An 18,171-nucleotide genomic window follows, 5' to 3' on the forward strand; every position below is an offset into this window, starting at 1 on the left:
ATTAACTGAATTGAGATTATATCATCAATTAGTTTGAAGACATTTTGTAAAGTAGGCCTTATTTCTCTTGTTCTTTCATACTGCAAGAAATATAGAATAGAAACCGACTGGGATTACTCCAGTCTGAACTCAGATCAAACAGGACTTTACTAATCACTGAACAGACCGTTAATAGCAGTTATACTATTGGGATGTACTGATCCAGCATCAAGGTCATAAACCTTATCATCAGTATGAACTCTACAATTGTGCTGCTACCCCTAGGGTAACTTATTCCACTTATCAGTATTTTGGATCAATAGTGATAAAGCATTTTGACTAGCTGGTCTAAATTTTAATCACTCCGATGTTTTATTCTCCAAGGTTACCCCAACCAAAATTGTTAATCCATTAAAAGCTATGTTGGGGCTTCCCTGGTGGCGCAGTGGTTGAGAGTCCGCCTGCCGATGCAGGGGACATGGGTTCGTGCCCTGGTCTGGGATGATCCCACATGCCACAGAGCGGCTGGGCCCATAAGCCATGGCCGCTGAGCCTGCGCGTCCGGAGCCTGGGGGAGGCCACAACAGTGAGAGGCCTGCGTACCGCAAAAAAAAAAAAAAAAAAAAAAAAAAAAGCTATGTTGGAGGCTTTCAAGACGGCAGAGTGGAAGGACCTTGAGCTTACCTCCTTCTCATGAACACACCAATATCAAAACTGACTGCTGAATAACCACTGATTAAAAACAAGACTGGAACTTACCGAAAAATATCTTCTACATCTAAAGGCATAAAGAATACACCACAATGAGACGGTAGGAGGGGTGTACTCGCAATACAATCAAATACCCCCCATCCCCCCACCAGTGAAGTGAGGGCAGTATGTTTGTTAGGTGAGTTGGTTGAATCTTATATGCTTTGACTTGTTTTGGGGGTTTGGCAGGGTGATAATGGTATATAAAGTATGAGAATTAGTGGGGTATGGGTTTGATTAAGCAAGCTGTTTACCAGATATGAGTGTGCCTGTGTGGTATGTGTGTAATTGCTCTATATCCTGTGACCACTGACACAATAACATACTATGGTAGACGATGTTGGAAAATAATACTCAATGCAAGCTCAGCTACAAGTTTCTCAGCTGTGTTAAGACCTCTGATGGCCAAAGGTGAGTCACAGCATGCCCCCCAATTTAAAAATACCAAAAGCATAAAACCAGTTATGTGTGAACATGGCTGATTAGTCATTAGTCCATCGAGGTATATTATTGAAGAGGAAAGAGTAGGCAATTTTAGGTGAGATGGTCCTGAAGTAGTAAGAACCAGATGCCAGATATAGTTCATTTATAGAAATCCTCATGGTTCATTGGCCTAGAACGAGGAGAGAGGCATGTTTGTGGATGGGCTGATTGTGGCTTGATGATTAAGCTCTGGTTATCGGTTGTGATAAGCATGATGACTGGAAATGATTTGACTTTATGTGATATGTGTGATTAATAAACATATGTCCTGTGTAATATCAATCACTTCAATTACCCCTGGAATCTAATGTGAGTTGAACTGTTTAATGTGTATGTAATATCAATAGGCTGATGTACTTGCTTATATACATGGGTATCAATAGGCTGATGTACTTGCTTATATACATGGGATAATTAATTTATGATTACATATCATGTATTATGCATAAGAAGGTGTATATACTTACATATGTGGAAGGGCACAAAATGCACAAAGTTAGTTTTCAAGATGTCATTTTTAAATACTTACACAGTACTTAAAGACAGTGTTAATGTCCCATAAGCAAGTTGTTCAGGGAATCGTTGAAGTGGAATTTCAGCTTTGGGTGTTTATGGTGGGGCTGGAGCTTCTTCCTCGAGTCTTAGGGAAAAATGTTGTTTTCCTTTTCTGGTTTAGAAGAACAAAGTAATAAATATACTACAAAGACTCTTCATTTTAGGAGGTAATTTTCAATAATGCTTGTGGGCTTCCCTGGTGGCACAGTGGTTGAGAGTCTGCCTGCCGATGCAGGGGATGTGGGTTCGTGCCCCGGTCTGGGAGGATCCCGCATGCCGCGGAGCGGCTGGGCCCGTGAGCCAGGGCCGCTGAGCCTGCGCGTCCGGAGCCTGTGCTCCGCAACGGGAGAGACCACAACAGTGAGAGGCCCGCGTACCGAAAAAAAAAAAAAAAAAAAAAAAAAAATAATGCTTGTTAGTGGTATAAGGACTATAATTATAAGAAGGTATAGAATAGATGCTGTTTGTCCGATGATAATAAATGGGTGATCAATGGTTTGTCTTCCAATTCATGTTACTGTTAATAGGTCCCCTACAAGTACTCAGAATAAACGCTGGCTAAGAGGTCATAATGTTATACTTCATTGTTTCACTGTATGAAGTACTGGGACAATCAACCAAATTAGGAATGAGATGGTTAATACTAGTACACTTCCTATTTGTTGTGGATAGATCATAGAATTGCATATCAAAATAAGAAGTATCATTCTCGTTTGATGTGAGGGAGAGTGCTGAGGAGGTTAGGTGGAGTATAACTGTCTCTACCTAGAAGGTCAGGTGAGACTAGTACTAGTATTAGTAAGATTACAAATAGGAACAAGGCACCCAAGATATCCTTAATTTTGTAGTATGGATAAAGTGGGATTTTGTCCATATAGGATGAGATCCCTGTTGGATTACTAGAGCCTGTTTCATGAAGGAATAATAGGTGAAGAACTGCTAAAGCTGCAATAATGAATAGGAGGATAAAGTGGAACGTGAAGAATAGGGGAAGGGTGGCTTTATCAACTGAGAATCCTCCTAAGAGTCATTTGACTAGGCTAATGCCAATGTAAGGAATTACTGAAAGGAGACTTGTAATGACTGATGTTCTTCAAAAGGATGCTGGACTATTACCTTAAATAGTAGGATGATTCCATTGTTTCATATTTCTAGGAAGGTGTAAGATCCATAATACAGGCGTCACCCTACATGGATAAATAAGCAAAGAATAAGAATAGGAAAGGTCTGTTTGCATATACATATCAGATAATTCATCCATAGTTTATGTTTCGGTGATATGAGTTATAGATGAGAAGGCAGTTACTGTACCTGATGTATATAATGTATTGTTAAGAATAACCCTGTTGGGCTTCCCTGGTGGCGCAGTGGTTAAGAATCCGCCTGCCAATGCAGGGGACACGGGTTCAAGCCCTGGTCTGGGAAGATCCCACATGGGGAGCAACTAAGTCTGTGCGCCACAGCTACTGAGCCCGTGTGCCACAACTACTGAAGCCCGTGCGCCCTAGAGCCTGTGCTCTGCAACAAGAGAAGCCACTGCAATGAGAAGCCTGAGCACCACAACGAAGAGTAGCCCCTGCTCACCACAACTAGAGAAAGCCCACGCACAGCAACGAAGACCCAACGCAGCCAAAAAATAAAAAAATAACCCTGTCAAGATTTGTAAAATTAAATATAAAGCAAGGATGAAATTTTCATCATGATGAGCTGTTTCATGGGGCTGGTAGATCATTATATGCATTATTAACAATTCTGATTAATGGGTGGGATTTTAAAATGTTGGTCATTAGTGTTCCTATAGCTGGAATACAATGATGATTTTTCAAGTCATTGGCCATGATTACATTGCATTTAAGAATAATGATGACACACACTGTATTCGTTTTAAGTACTATTTTGGTAGTTTTGTGGGTCTTTCTTCAAAACCTTCACAGATTTATGGCGGGCTTAGGTTAACTGGGTTAATTGAGTGGTTGTGATGTTGTAATGAATTTTGGTGGATCGTTTTTGTGCTTAATGGTTTTTAAAATTTGTTTAAAGAGAATGTGAATAGTTTCTGGTTATACAAGAGCTATGTCTACTAAGCAGTATCCTGAGGTTTGAGAGTCTAATAAAACCCTCTTAGGTATATTTCTTTAATGTTATGATGGACATGCAAATTAAAACCACAAAGTGACATCCATTCACATATAATAAATGGTTATAATCAAGAACAAACAAAAATGCTGGCAACAATGTAGAGAAATTGGAACCCTTACACATTGCTTGTGGAAATGATTAGTTTGGCATTTCCTCCAAAAAGGTAAAATACAATTAGAGTCTGGTTCAAGAACTCAATGCCTAGATATATGCCACAAAGAATTGGAAACAGGAATTCAAACAAAAACTTGTACATGAATATTCATAGCAGCATTGCTTACATTGGCCCAATGGTAGAAACAATTCAAATATCCATCAGTGGATGAATGGATAAGCAAAAGAGGGTAGATCTATAAAGTTCCATATTAGTCTGCCATACACAGAAATATAGCGAAATGGTGCCATCTGCTGTGGAAAAACAGCATGGCAGTTCGTCAAAAACAAAGTATGATTCATCACTTCCACTTCAGGGTATATACCCAAAAGCTTTGAAAGGAGGGAGTTAAACAGATATTTGTACACCCATATTCACAGCAGCATTACACTGGCCAAAAGGTGCAAGCAACCCAAGTGTCCACTGATAGATGAATTGATAAGCAAAATGTGATAATATACACAAAGGTACATTATTCAACCTTAAAAACTACGGAAATTCAGACACATGCTACAAAATGTATAAGCCTTAAAGTCATTATGCTAAGTGAAATTACCCAGTTACAAAAGGACGAATATTATATGATCCCACTTCTATGAGGTATCCAGAGAAGTGAAATTCAGAGACAGAAAGTAGAATGTTGTTGACAAGGGTTGAAGGGAGTTAGTGTTTAATGGATGCAGTTTCACTTGGAAAAAAACAAGTACAGGAGATGGATGGTGAGGATATTTGTACAATAATATAAATGTGAATGTCATAGAACTATATATTTTACATGGTTTAAGTGGTAAATGTCATGTTTGATATTTAATCACAATGGAAAATGTGAATGAAGTACTGATACAAGTTACAACATGTATGAACATTGAAAACATCCTAAGAGAAAGAAGCTATGCAGAAAAGGCCACCCAGATCATACTCATCTTGTGTGATTTAAATCCATCAAGGCTGTGAAAATGAGGGGAAGTCTCAAGATTGCTTCCAGAAAAAGAAAACTGGGTCAGAATGGAAAAAGACATTTTCATGCTTTGGGGCAGGTGATGGAAGTGAAAGTGGAGCCAGTGGATTGGATTAGAAGGTGAAAACCGTAATGATTTCTCATATGGGGGTTATAGGGGTGTTCCCTGGGAGAGTGTCCCTTTTTGGGGTGGAACACAATGGAAGCAGTCATTGAAATTGGCATATGTGGTAAAACAGTGATGACTGGGGAATCTGAACTTACAGATAAAGAGTACATTGTACTGCTACTGCAAGTTTTCTGTATGTTGGAAGTTAGTAGAAAGTAAGTAACTTTTCAAAACATGTCAACATCATGCCAGAAGAATAGATAAGACATCAAACTTCATGATGAGGCGAAGCCCTACCCAGATACATTGCACCCAAAATGGTTAAGCTAATTGCTCTTGTAGGAATCATGTATTATTAAGAGGTGCTGTGGGAAGATTATATTATTAGCAGTCACTGTGTCTTGGGGGTTGTGGATGACCTGGGATGTGGTAGAAACAAAGGGATTTTTGAATTACAATTTTCCACATCAAACTGCCAAAAGTTACAAGTAATACATGAATTTAGTAAAGTTGCATGATACAAAAGCAATACACAAAAATCAGTTGAGTTTCTATACACTAATAAGTATCAGAAAGAAAAATTAAGAAAACAACCCCATTTACAGCTGCATCAAAAAGAACAAAATACCTAGGTATAGATTTAACCAATGATGTGAAGACTTGCACAATGAAAACTATAAGACACTAATAAAGAAACCGAAGGAGACACAAATAAAAATATTCTGTGATCAGGCACTGGAAGAATATTCTTAAAACGTTCATCCCTCCAAAGCAGTGTACACATTCAATTCAATCTCTAACATAATTAAAGTGGCATTTTTCACAGAAACAGAACAAACAATCCTATCTATCCTGTGTGGAACCAAAAAGGACCCCAAATAGCCAAAGCAATCCTAAGGAAGAGAGCACAGCTGGAGTCAACTCGCTCCCTGACTTCTAACTACACTGTGAAGCTACAGGAACCAAAACTGTGGAATTGGCATAAAAACAGGCACACGTACCAGAGGAACAGAACAGAGAACCCAGAAACACACCCACATGTATGTGGTCACTTAATTTATGACAAAGCTGCCAAGGACATACACTGGGGTAAAGTACCCTCAATAAACTGATGCCAAAAAAACTAGATACCACACACCAAAGAAAGACACTGGAAACTGTCTACACTACACACAAAATGACCTGAAATCCACAGTTTTCCACATCAAGCCCATTGTCTGCTGGCTTCTCTGAAAACAGACCCCCTTTCAGCAGTCAGCCACATACAGGAAGCTTCTCCCCACTTCTTTACCTTTTACTCCCGCGGCGGTGCCTCCCAGCAGGTCCTGAAGACACTGGCTCCTGTCTGCACGGACTAGTATGTCCGGAGGAGACCAAACTCCTGTCTGTGTTGACTCAGCCAGTCATTGTCCGGAAGCCAAAGCCCTGGAGAATCCTGAGAAGACCAAGCCCCGGTCAGCTGCATGGAATCAAGTCCTCCAGCTGAACACGCACTAGCCTCGAAAGTCAGAGAGGTGGACTTGGCTCCACCTGGTGGCCATTTGGGAAGTGCACGCCTCAGCCACTTACCTTCCACTGGAGGCCCTGCTCTCAGCTGGCAGGTCTGATGAATCCACTAAATTTGAAAATTCAGACTCAAATGGAGCCCCAAATCCCATGACAAGCCACAAATGGAAAGAAAAAAATTTGCAAAACACTTATAAAGGATTTGTACTCAAATTATATCAAGAACTATAGAACAAACAACCCCATTAGAAATGGGTAAAATCTGAATGGAGACCTGGCCAAAGTAGATAGTAAGTAAGCATACAAAAATATACTCAACATCATATATCATTAGGGACTTACAAATTAAAACAATGAGATAGCACTGCACAACTATTAAAACTGCTGAACTCCAAAAAAAAAAAAAAGACACTACCAATTGATGGAGTGTGAGAAACAATGGGAACAATACTTCCCTGCCAGTAAAATGAATATACAGCTACTCTGCAAGACATTTTGGAAGATTTTTCCAAAGCTAAACAAATCTCACCTAAAGAGCCAACATCCTGCCTCCAGTATTTAGACAACTGCTCTGCAGAACTAGGTCTAAACAAAAACGAGGATGCAATTAAGCATATAGCATCTCTATTCAGAACGGCTAAAAACTTAAATCAGTATGCCCTTCAACAGATGAACACATAAGAAAACCGGGGTACATCCATGTTGGGGGAACAGAATATGCTACCCTAAAATATGCCTGTTTGGTGTAAGGATTATTTTGGCTTGATGGATTTGTTTTTTAAAAAGATGATTTCTGAAAAGCAAGTCAAGATTACACTTCTGTGAAGGAAATTTACATTTATAAGGGAAATCTCCAGTTAAAAAGTTGTCTCCCTCTCTGTGCCAGGAATAGACAGACGACTAAATCTCATGAAACACTTATCAGTGGAGAAGGCCGGGACTTAAATCTGCGTATCAACCATATCCTTGTTTTCTTTTTTTTTTAATTTTTATTATTTTAAAATTTTAATTTATTTTAATTTATTTATTTTTGGCTGCATTGTGTCTTCATTGCTGCGTGCGGGCTTTCTCTAGTTGCAGCCAGCAGGGGCTACTCTTCGTCGTGGTGCACGGGCTTCTCATTGTGGTGGCTTCTCTTGTTGCAGAGCACGGGCTCTAGGCTCACGGACTTCAGTAGTTGTGGCACGCGGGCTCAGCAGTTGTGGCTCACGGGCTTAGTTGTTCTGCAGCATGTGGGATTTAACCGGACCAGGGCTCAAACCCGTGTCCCCCGCATTGGCAGGCGGATTCTTAACCACTGCGCCACCAGGGAAGCCCTTCTTTTGTTTTTAGGTGAAGATGGTATTTAAGGTGATGACTTAGGCCATTTCAGGGACTAACTTTTCCTAGGCATCGCCCATGCATATAGGAAGTACAAATGTTATTAAACTTCTCTGTTTTTCTGATGGTAATCTTTTATTATGGGGGGCACTTCTCAACCAAGAACCTAGGAGGGTAGAGGGAAAATTATTTTTCCTCTCATACACATGCAATGGAATACTATTCAGACATAGAAAGGAATAAACCATCAACCCTTGCAAAAAACATGGATTAATCTTACACGTATACAGTATTGCTAAGTGAAAGAATCCAGTCTGAGGAGGTACACACTGTATGACCCCACTTATATGACATTCGGGAATAGGCAAAACAAAGATGTTAGGGCTTCCCACTGGTGGTGCAGTGGTTAAGAATCTGCCTGCCAATGCAGAGGTCACGGGTTCGAGCCCTGGTCCAGGAAAATCCCACATGCCACAGAGCAACTAAGCCTGTGTGCCACAACTACTGAGCCTGTGCTCTAGAGCCCGCGAGCCACAACTACTGAAGCCTGTGCGCCTAGAGCCTGTGCTCTGCAACAAGAGAAGCCACTGCAATGAGAAACCCGTGCACTGCAATGAAGAGTAGCCCCTGCTCACTGCAACTAAAGAAAGCCTGTGCACAGCAACGAAGACCCAAAAATAAAATAAATAAATTTATTTTTTAAAAAAAGACGGTGGGGGGCTTCCCTGGTGGCGCAGTGGTTGGGAGTCCGCCTGCCGATGCAGGGGACGTGGGTTCGTGCCCCGGTCCGGGAGGATCCCACGTGCCGCGGAGCGGCTGGGCCCGTGAGCCATGGCCGCTGGGCCTGCGCGTCCGGAGCCTGTGCTCTGCAACGGGAGAGGCCACGACAGTGAGAGGCCCGTGTACCGCAAAAAAAAAAAAAAAAAAAAAAAAAAAGACGGTGGGCTTCCCTGGTGGCGCAGTGGTTGGGAGTCCGCCTGCCAACGCAGGGGACACGGGTTCATGCCCCGGTCTGGGAAGATCCCACATGCCGTGGAGCGGCTGGGCCCGTGAGCCATGGCCGGTGAGCCTGAGCATCCGGAGCCTGTGCTCCGCAATGGGAGAGGCCACAACAGTGAGAGGCCCATGTACCGCAAAAAAAAAAAAAAAAAAAAAAAAGACGGTAAACAAGTTATGGTGTGGGGGTTGAAATGTTCTATATGGTACTTTGGTGATGGATACTTGCCACTATGCATTAATCTAAACCCATGGGTTTTTACAACCCAACAAGTAAGTCATAATCCAATTTATTTAGGATATGGGAGTGTCACAGGATGAAATACAGATGTGACAAAGAATCTAACTGATTTAGAAATGTACGAAAAAAACTCACTGTTGATAGGGTAAAAGGTACTGACTTAAGTAACTATGGAAATAAATGGACCCTGTAGAGCAAAGGCAAAATGTGCCATACATAAATACTGGACTCTGTAAGTTCTTTCCCATGGTGGTAATAGCTAACAATAGTAAAACTACTATATCTTTAATCTAAAGGGAGCAAGCAGTGAATTCAATGTAGGACAGAGGTGGTAGGCTGGCATCTTACATTTGGAATCGCAAGTTACAGAGAAGCAAAGGCAGAAGGTTACAATAACCATGCAATAATGGATAGATTATATTTCCTCAATTTTAAAAACTTTTGTGCATCAAAAGATGATATTCAAAAAGTGAAAACACAGCCAGCAGAAAGGAAGAAAATATTTGCACATTGTATTGTATCAGACAAGAATCTGTTCTTCAGAATATATCAAGAACGTTTACAAAACATCAATAAAAAGACAACACAAATTTTAAAATGGAAAATGACTTGAATAGACCTGTCTCCAGACAAGAAAAGCAAATAATCAACAAGCATGTGAAAAGGTGTAAAACATCAGTTGTTGTGATGGAAATGCAAAGTAATACCATAATTCAGTACTCCTTCACACATACTAACATGGTTATAATCAAAAAACAGAAATTAACAAATGTTAACACTGTAGAGAAATTGAAACCCAACACTGCTTGTGGAAATGGAAAATGGTGCAGCTTATGTGTACAATAGTTTGGCATTTCCAATAAAAGATAAAAATACAATTATCATATGGTACAACAACTCCACTCCTATAGACCCCAAAAACTTGAAAACAGGTATTCAAAATGTTGGAGAGGATGTGGAGAAAAGGGAACCCTCCTACACTGTTGGTGGGAATGTAAGTTGGTGTGCCACTATGGAGAACAGTATGGAGGTTCCTCAGAAAACTAAAAATAGAACTAGCATACGATCCAGCAAGCCCATTCCTGGGCATATATCCAGACAAAACTCTAATCCAAAAAGATACATGCACCCCTATGTTCATAGCAGCACTATTCACAACAGCCAAGACATGGAAACAACCTTAATGTCCATCGACAGATGAATGGATAAAGAAGATGGGATACATATACACAATGGAACACTACTCGGCCATAAAAAAGAATGAAATAATGCCATTTACGGCAACACAGATGCAACTAGAGATTATCATACTAAGTGAAGTAAGTCAGAAAGACAAATACCATATGATATCACTTATATGTGGAATCTAAAATATGACCCAAATGAACCTATCTATGAAACAGACTCACAGACATGAGGAACAGACTTGTGGTTGCCAAGGGGGAGGGGGGGTGGGGGAAGGATGGAGTGGGAGGTTGGGGTGAGCAGATGTAAGCTATTATATATCGAATGGATAAACAAGGTTCTACTGTATAGCACAGAGAACTATATTCAGTATCCTATGATAAACAATAATGGAAAAGAATATTTTTAAAAATATATATATGTATAACTGAATCACTGCTGTATAGCAGAAATTAACACATTGTAAATCAACTATACTTCAATAAAAATAAATTAAAAAATAAAAACAGGTGTGCAAACAAAAACTTGTACACAAATATTCATAGCAGTGCAGTTCACAATAGCCAAAAGGTAGAAACAAGCAAAATGTCCTTCAAAGGGTGAATGGATAAATAAAATGGGTAAATCCATAAACTAACCTATACCATATAAAGGAATAAAGTAAAATGGTGGTGCCACTGTGGAAAACAATATGGTAGTTCCTCAAAAACTTAAACAGACAATTAATATATGATCTGTCAATTCTACTTCAGTATATATACTCAAAATATTTGAAAGCAGAAACTGAAACAGATATTTGTACAACCATATTCATAGCAGCATTATTCATAGTAGCCAAAAGGTGGCAGAAACCCAAGTACCCATCAACAGATGAATGAGTAAACAAAATATGGTATGAACGAATAAATACAATAGGACATGATTCAGCCTTTAAAGCTAAAGTAATTCTCATACATGCCACAACATGGATGAACCTTGAAGTCACCATGCTGAGTGAAATAAGTAAGTCCAGAGAAGTCAAATTCAGAGACAAAAAGAATGTGGTTTCCAGGGGTGGAGGGCTGTGAGTGAATGGATACAGAGTTTCACTTGAGAAAAAATTTTAAAGTTCTGGACATGGATGGTGAGGATATTTGTACAACAGTATGAAGGTAGCTAATGCCACAGAACTGTACACTTAAAATATTTAAACGGTAAATGTCATGTCATGTATTTTTAATAACAGTGGGGAAAAATGAATTAAGTACTGATAAGTGTTATAACATGGATGAACACTGAAAACATCCGTACTGAAAAAATCCATACAGAAAAGGCCACCCTGATCACATACTTGTCTTGTGTGCCTTAAACCCATTAAGGTTATAAAAATAAGGGAAAATCTAAGTAATCATTCCCAAAAAAAGAAAACTGGATCAGAATGGAAAAAGATACTTTCAAACATTTGGACAGCTGGTGAAAGTTAAAGTGGGCTTGTGGATTAAATTATAATGTGGGTACCATATAATTTCTTGATTTGGAGGTTATGTGCTGGTTTTCAGGGAGAGTATCCCTGTTTTGGGTAAAACACACTGGAGTATTTTGTGTGAAGTGGCAAATGTGAATACTTTTTACCTTTGTGGAAAATTTTCTGTATGTGTGAAATTACTAGAAAGTAAAGTACTTTTCAAAACAACCATGTCAATACCATGCCAGAAAAACAGAACACATCGAACTTCATTATAAATGCCAAGACTTACCCAGATTCAGTTCAACAAAAGTTGTGATGTTAATTGGCCTTGTAGGAGTCCACATGTTATTAAGAGACACCGTAAGAAGATTACACTAGGAGCCACCATGTCTTGGGTGTTATGGATGACCTGGGATACAGTAGAAACAGTGGGATTTTAGAATTACAACTTTCCACATCACTCCACAAAAAAAAAAAAAACCCTGTTGGAATAAAATTTAGTGAAGTTGCAGACTATAAAGTCAATATACAAAAATCAGTTAAGTATCTATGCACTAATAATGAACCACTAGGGGCCTCCCTGGTGGCACAGTGGTTGAGGGTCCGCCTGCCGATGCAGGGGACGCGGGCTGGTGCCCCGGTCCGGGAGGATCCCACATGCCGCGGAGAGGCTGGGCCCGTGAGCCATGGCCGCTGAGCCTGCGGGTCCGGAGCCTGTGCTCCGCAACGGGAGAGGCCACAACAGTGAGAGGCCTGCGTACCGCAAAAAAAATAAAAATAAAAAAAAAATAAATGTAAGAGTAAACTGTAAAGTGCCCTAAAGATGTAACTGTCACTGGCAAAGCCCATTAACAATTCCCAGGGAATAAAAATAGTATCTAGGTAATGAAATGAAGTCTAACCTTCAAAAAAAAAAAAATAATGAACCACTAGAAAGAGACATTAAGAAAATCCCATTTATAACTTCATCAGAAAGAACAAAATACCTAGGAATAAATTAACCAAGGACATGAGAGACCTGTACTCAGAAAACTATAAAGCACTGATTTTAAAAATGGAAGAAGACACAAATAAATAGAAAAATATTCTGTGCTCATGGATTGGAAGAATTACTATTACTAAAATGTCCATTCTACCCAAAGCCATCTACAGATTCAATGCAATCTTGATTAAATTTCCAATGGTGTTTTTCATAAAACTAGAAATAATAATACTTGTATGGAACCACAAAGGACCCTGAATGGCCAAAGGGATTCTGAGAAAAAAGAAAACAGTTGGAGGCATCTCCCCCTCTGACTTCAAACTGTATCACAGAACTAAGGTAACCAAAACAGTGTGGAACTGTCACAAACACAGACACACGGAATAAAGGAACAGAATAGAGAGCCCAGCAATAAACCCACGTGTGTGGTTAGTTAATTCATGACAATAGGGCCAAGAACATACAACAGGGAAAGGACAGTCCCCTGAAAAAATGGTATTGGGAAAACTGGACACTACTCTCCAGGTAATTAATTAGAAAACACATGGAATGAAATGAATATTGACACAAACTTTACAACTTATACTCAAACTCACCCAAAATTGTCCACAAACTTAAATTACAAAACTATAAAAGTTCTAGAAGAAAATGGAAAAAAAATCTACAGGACCTTGGGTGTGGAGATGACTTAACACACACCACCAAAAGCCTATCAACAAAAAAAAGTTAATAATGTGGATTTTATAAAATTAGAAAAACCACAAATTGAGAGAAAAATATTTGCCAAGCACATAGCTAATAAAGGATTTATAATCAAATTTTCCCAAGAACCCTAGAACAAAAAGCCTCATTAAAAATGGGCAAAGATCAAACAGACTCCTGGCCAAAGAAGATATACAGAGTGTAAACAGGCATAGAAGAATATACTCATCATATACCATTAGGGAAATACAAATTAAAACAACGAGCTAGCACTGCACACCTATTTGAACTGCTAACTCCAAAAAATGACAATATCAACTGGGGGAAGAACAACAGGAACTTTCCTTCTCTGCTGGTGTACAGGTACAATCACTCTGGAAGACAGTTTGGCAGCTTTTTCCAAAACTAAAAAAGTCTTAGCATGGGATAGAAAAATCAGACCTCTAGTATTTAGACAACTGCTTTGAAAAACTGTGTTCAAACAAAAACTACCATAAAATTATACACAAGTTCTATTCATAATGGCTAAAAGCTTAAAGATATTAGGATGTTCTTCTGTAGATGAATGCGTAAGATTATTGGGGCACCTACATGTCAAGGGTAAGAGCATATGGACCCCCAAATATGCCTGTTTGATATAAGAATTATTTTAGGCTGATTAATTTTTTTAAAACTGCCAACATGGAACAATATAAACCCATTAGAAGTTGATTTTTATGAGGTCGTTACAGGGTGGGATCTGAACCAAGAACAAAGAAGGGTAGAGGAAAAATTATTTTTCCTCTCCTATATATGCAATGGAATACAATTTAGCAATAGAAAGAAACGAACCACAAGCCCAAGCAAAGACAGAGATGACTCTACATATATATTGCTAAGTGTGTCAACCAAAAAAAAAATAACATAATGCAGGAGACAACAAACAGGAAAAGAATTTATTTGGGGTCTTAAGAATTGCTGTTTGGGAGACACAGATTCAGGTAACCCTGAAAGTGAAAGGCTCTTGCCTCATCCCAGGCAGAATTCAGAGATGAGACAGGGAGGTCAAGAAAGTAAAGTGAGGATTTATTTAAGCTACAGTATGCTCTTGGGGAGAGCGGGCAGGCTCAGGTGAGTAGCTGCCCTGAGTTTTTTCAGCAAGCCGGTTACATGGGGTGTAATGTTCATTGGGGAGGGAGGGATTTGGGGGTCATATTCCCTGATTTTCACCCCAGCTCCACCTTCCCGGGAGGAGGAGGAATTTTTGTCCTTATTTAGCCTTGATCAGAAGTGTCACGGCTTCTGTGCATGATGGGTACTTCTTATCTGCAAGGGTAATTTTATTGTAATAAGAGCATAATGAGCAAAAGGTTACATTCGGACACCAGATTCCCGCCTTTTCCTACCTTTCTTTGCCCCCAGGACACTTATCCCAAAATGTATGGTTTCCTGCCAGTTTGGAGGTTCCAAGGACCCCACCCCACCCCCACCTTTTACAAGACGTATGGTTTCCTGCCATCTGGCCCATGCCCCCCTTTCTCTGCTCACATCTACCTTCCTGCTTTAACAAAAGAATTTCTGGGGAAGAGAAAGAGGGGCTTTTAAAAACAAAAAAGCAATGAGGTTGATAAAAGTTGCCTGGCAATAAATGCAACTGACTCTGTTGGAAGTCTGAAGATATTTGTCCTTAAAGAATCGCCAGTTGTTAGAGGTAAAATAAGTTGATAGATTTTCATGGATTATTTTAGTGTAGGAGTCCAATAAGTATATAGACTGTCAGGAGTTTCTGGCAGATGTTCTGGATGATTTCAACAGGTGCAAAACACCCCATGTAATATGGAAAATACAAGCAGACCAATTAACCATCCTGTGACCCTTTCTCTTTGCTAGTTCTCCTCTCTGTGTTCTGGGATTTCCCTCTCCTGGGACACAGAGAAAACAGGGACAGAGTTGTCTGGCAGCTCCCCTTAAATCTGACCCCACCCAGTGTCTTTATCTTCCCCAGACATGCCCCGCCCAATGAGGACACCATGCCAGAGGGAGTCTCAGGAATCAATGATCCTGATGTGGGCTTCCCTGGTGGTGCAGTGGTTATGAATCTGCCTGCCAATGCAGGAGACACGGGTTTGAGCCCTGGTCCGGGAAGATCCCACATGCTGTGGAGCAACTAAGCCCATGTGCCACAACTACTGAGCCTGCGCTCTAGAGCCTGCAAGCCACAACTACTGAAGCCCGAGTGCCACAACTACTGAAGCCCACACGCCTAGAGCCTGTGCTCCGCAACGAGAAGCCACTGCAGTAAGTTCATGAACCGCAATGAAGAGCAGCCCTCACTCACCGCAACTAAAGAAAGCCCACATGTAACAATGAAGACCCAACGCAGCCAAAAGTAAATAAATAAAATTTAAAAAATGATCCTGATGTGTCAGGACTTGATTACAAGGGACTAGACACGCTTACTCAGGTAAAATAAATATTTTAAATGACAGAAATTAATCCTTACGAGACAAGTTGAAAACTGGGTTCAGAGGTGTGAGGTCCAAGGGCTCACATGCTTGTAGTGTGACCTGGTCCCTCTCTGACCATCAGCCTACTGAGTGCCTTGTGGTCCCATTCACAGGCAGTTTCTCTCATTGCATCCAGCAACTCCAAGATGACACAAGCTCAAAGTCCATACTGGGAATGGTTTCTCCTTCAGTAGGCTTCCTTGAAAACTCATGGCTTGGAATGCCTTTGGCCTGGCTTGGATAACATTCTCATCCTTGCACTGATCACAGCAATCAGAGGATGGAAGGTGGGATCGGCCAGGTGGGTGGAATGTGGGGTCAGCGGGGGGATCGGCCAGGTGGGTGGAATGTGGGGTCAGCCCTCTGAAACTATTTGGACTGGAAGCAGGTAAGATGTAGCTCCCAAAGGAAAGCTGAGGTGCTGCACTTGGACATGAGGACAGATGCTGGCTTGGTGAAAGCAGCAGATTCCCTGTCACTGACCACCCACTGCACAGCACAGAATCTGGAGCACAAAGTAGAAAGGGATTCACTTAGGGTCAGGGGCTGCAGCCAGCCATCTAAGATGCAAGGTCCTTGCATCTCAGAGACTGGCCCAGAATAGCTCATGTGCCCTAGGAAGGCACACAGACCTCACTCTTGTTCCTGGGGATTCATGCCTGCCCCCCAGCCACATTAATCAACCACTGCCGAAGAACAAACGTTGCTCATTTTTCCAGTCTCCTCTCTCCACGACAAAGAGCAGACACCAAATGCTAAGGGTGGTAGAAAATTCTTGTTCAGTGAAGTACTGGGAGGTTCGAGGATTATTCAATACCACGGAATTCATAATTGGCAGGCTTTCCAAAGTCCACATGGGTGCACGTGGCTCTCCAATACCATTCAGCCACTGTGAAACTGCCCATTAGGAGGCCCAGCTGCTTAACGAGCATGAGTGATTAAGATCTTAATGAGTAGGAGTGTCAAAAGTTTGTTAACAACTGGAAGGCGAAAGGATTGCCAGGCCGCAGTCTGCCATCTGGTTGTTGTGCCAGGGCCACACTCACCATTTACAAGGTTATTAACTCTTGCCAAGTCTGGGATTCTAACTGGACTATCTTGGGTTATCTCCTGACATCTGAACCAACAGCTATAGCTTGAGGGAAGGAATCTGCAGCTGAGCTGGGGCTGTGTCACAAATTCTACCCCTGAGTGGAAGACAGAATCCAAAAGGAAATTTAGTGTACTATTACCAGTAAAAGGGGGTAAAAAATTCTGGGAGGCCAAAACATCCAACATCCAGCACTGGCTTCTCTCCAGGGTGGATATGATCTAGCTGGGAAGAAGTCCTAAAGGTTTTTTCATACTTGACATATTCACAGGGTTTCTCTCTAGTATGGACTCTTTGATGCTGAAGCAGATTTCTTTTGCTAGTAAAGACTATTCCACACTCATCACACACATAGGAAGTCTCCTGAATGTGGATTCTTAGATGCCTTTTTAATTGATCCTGAGCACTAAAGGCTTTTCCACAATCTACACAGTCAAAGGGTTTCACCTCACTGTGGACTCGCTGGTGCCGAGTTAGTTTTGTATGAAAATTGAAGGCTTGCCCACATATTTTACAAGAATAAGGCTTTTCCCCTGTGTGAATACGCTGATGCTGACTAAGATGAGAAGTCCGCCCGAAGCTTTTGCCACACTCATTACACTCATAAGGTTTCTCTCCAGTGTGGATTTTCTGATGTCGCAGCAGTGGTGAATTACCAACAAAAGCTTTTCCACACTCACTACACTCATAGGGTTTCTCCCCAGTGTGAATTCTCTGGTGTATGACAAACTCAGAACTACTGGTGAAACCATTTCCACACTCCTTGCAGAGATAGGGTCTGTCCCCACTGTGGATTCTCTGATGCCTGATCAGATTTGCATTATCATTAAAGGCTCTCCCACACTCTTCACACTGATAGGGTTTCTCTCCAGTGTGGATTCTCTGATGTCGAATTAATGAAGAATTGCCATTAAAGGCTTTTCCACACTCATTACACTCAAAGGGTTTCTCCCCAGTGTGGATTCTCTGGTGTCTAACATAGTAAGAAAAATAGCTGAAGCATTTTCCACATTCCTCACATCTGAAGGGTTTCCTATCATAGTGGATTCTTGGAACCTTTCCTCTAATATTTTTCACTGTAGGGATTTC

General features: G+C 40.8%; 1 long non-coding RNA gene across 1 annotated transcript; it reads right to left on the reverse strand.

The window, feature by feature from the left end:
* Window positions 1–2,883: 2,883 nt before the first annotated feature.
* On the reverse strand, window positions 2,884–18,131 carry LOC307066728. The gene is made up of 3 exons (XR_013811390.1): window positions 18,102–18,131; window positions 12,112–12,231; window positions 2,884–2,954 (listed from the first exon to the last, which is right to left on the reverse strand). It is a non-coding gene; the product is annotated as an uncharacterized lncRNA (long non-coding RNA).
* Window positions 18,132–18,171: the final 40 nt, after the last annotated feature.

The sequence above is a fragment of the Hyperoodon ampullatus genome (assembly GCF_949752795.1).
Source record: "Hyperoodon ampullatus genome assembly, chromosome: 18".
Lineage (NCBI taxonomy): Eukaryota > Metazoa > Chordata > Mammalia > Artiodactyla > Ziphiidae > Hyperoodon > Hyperoodon ampullatus.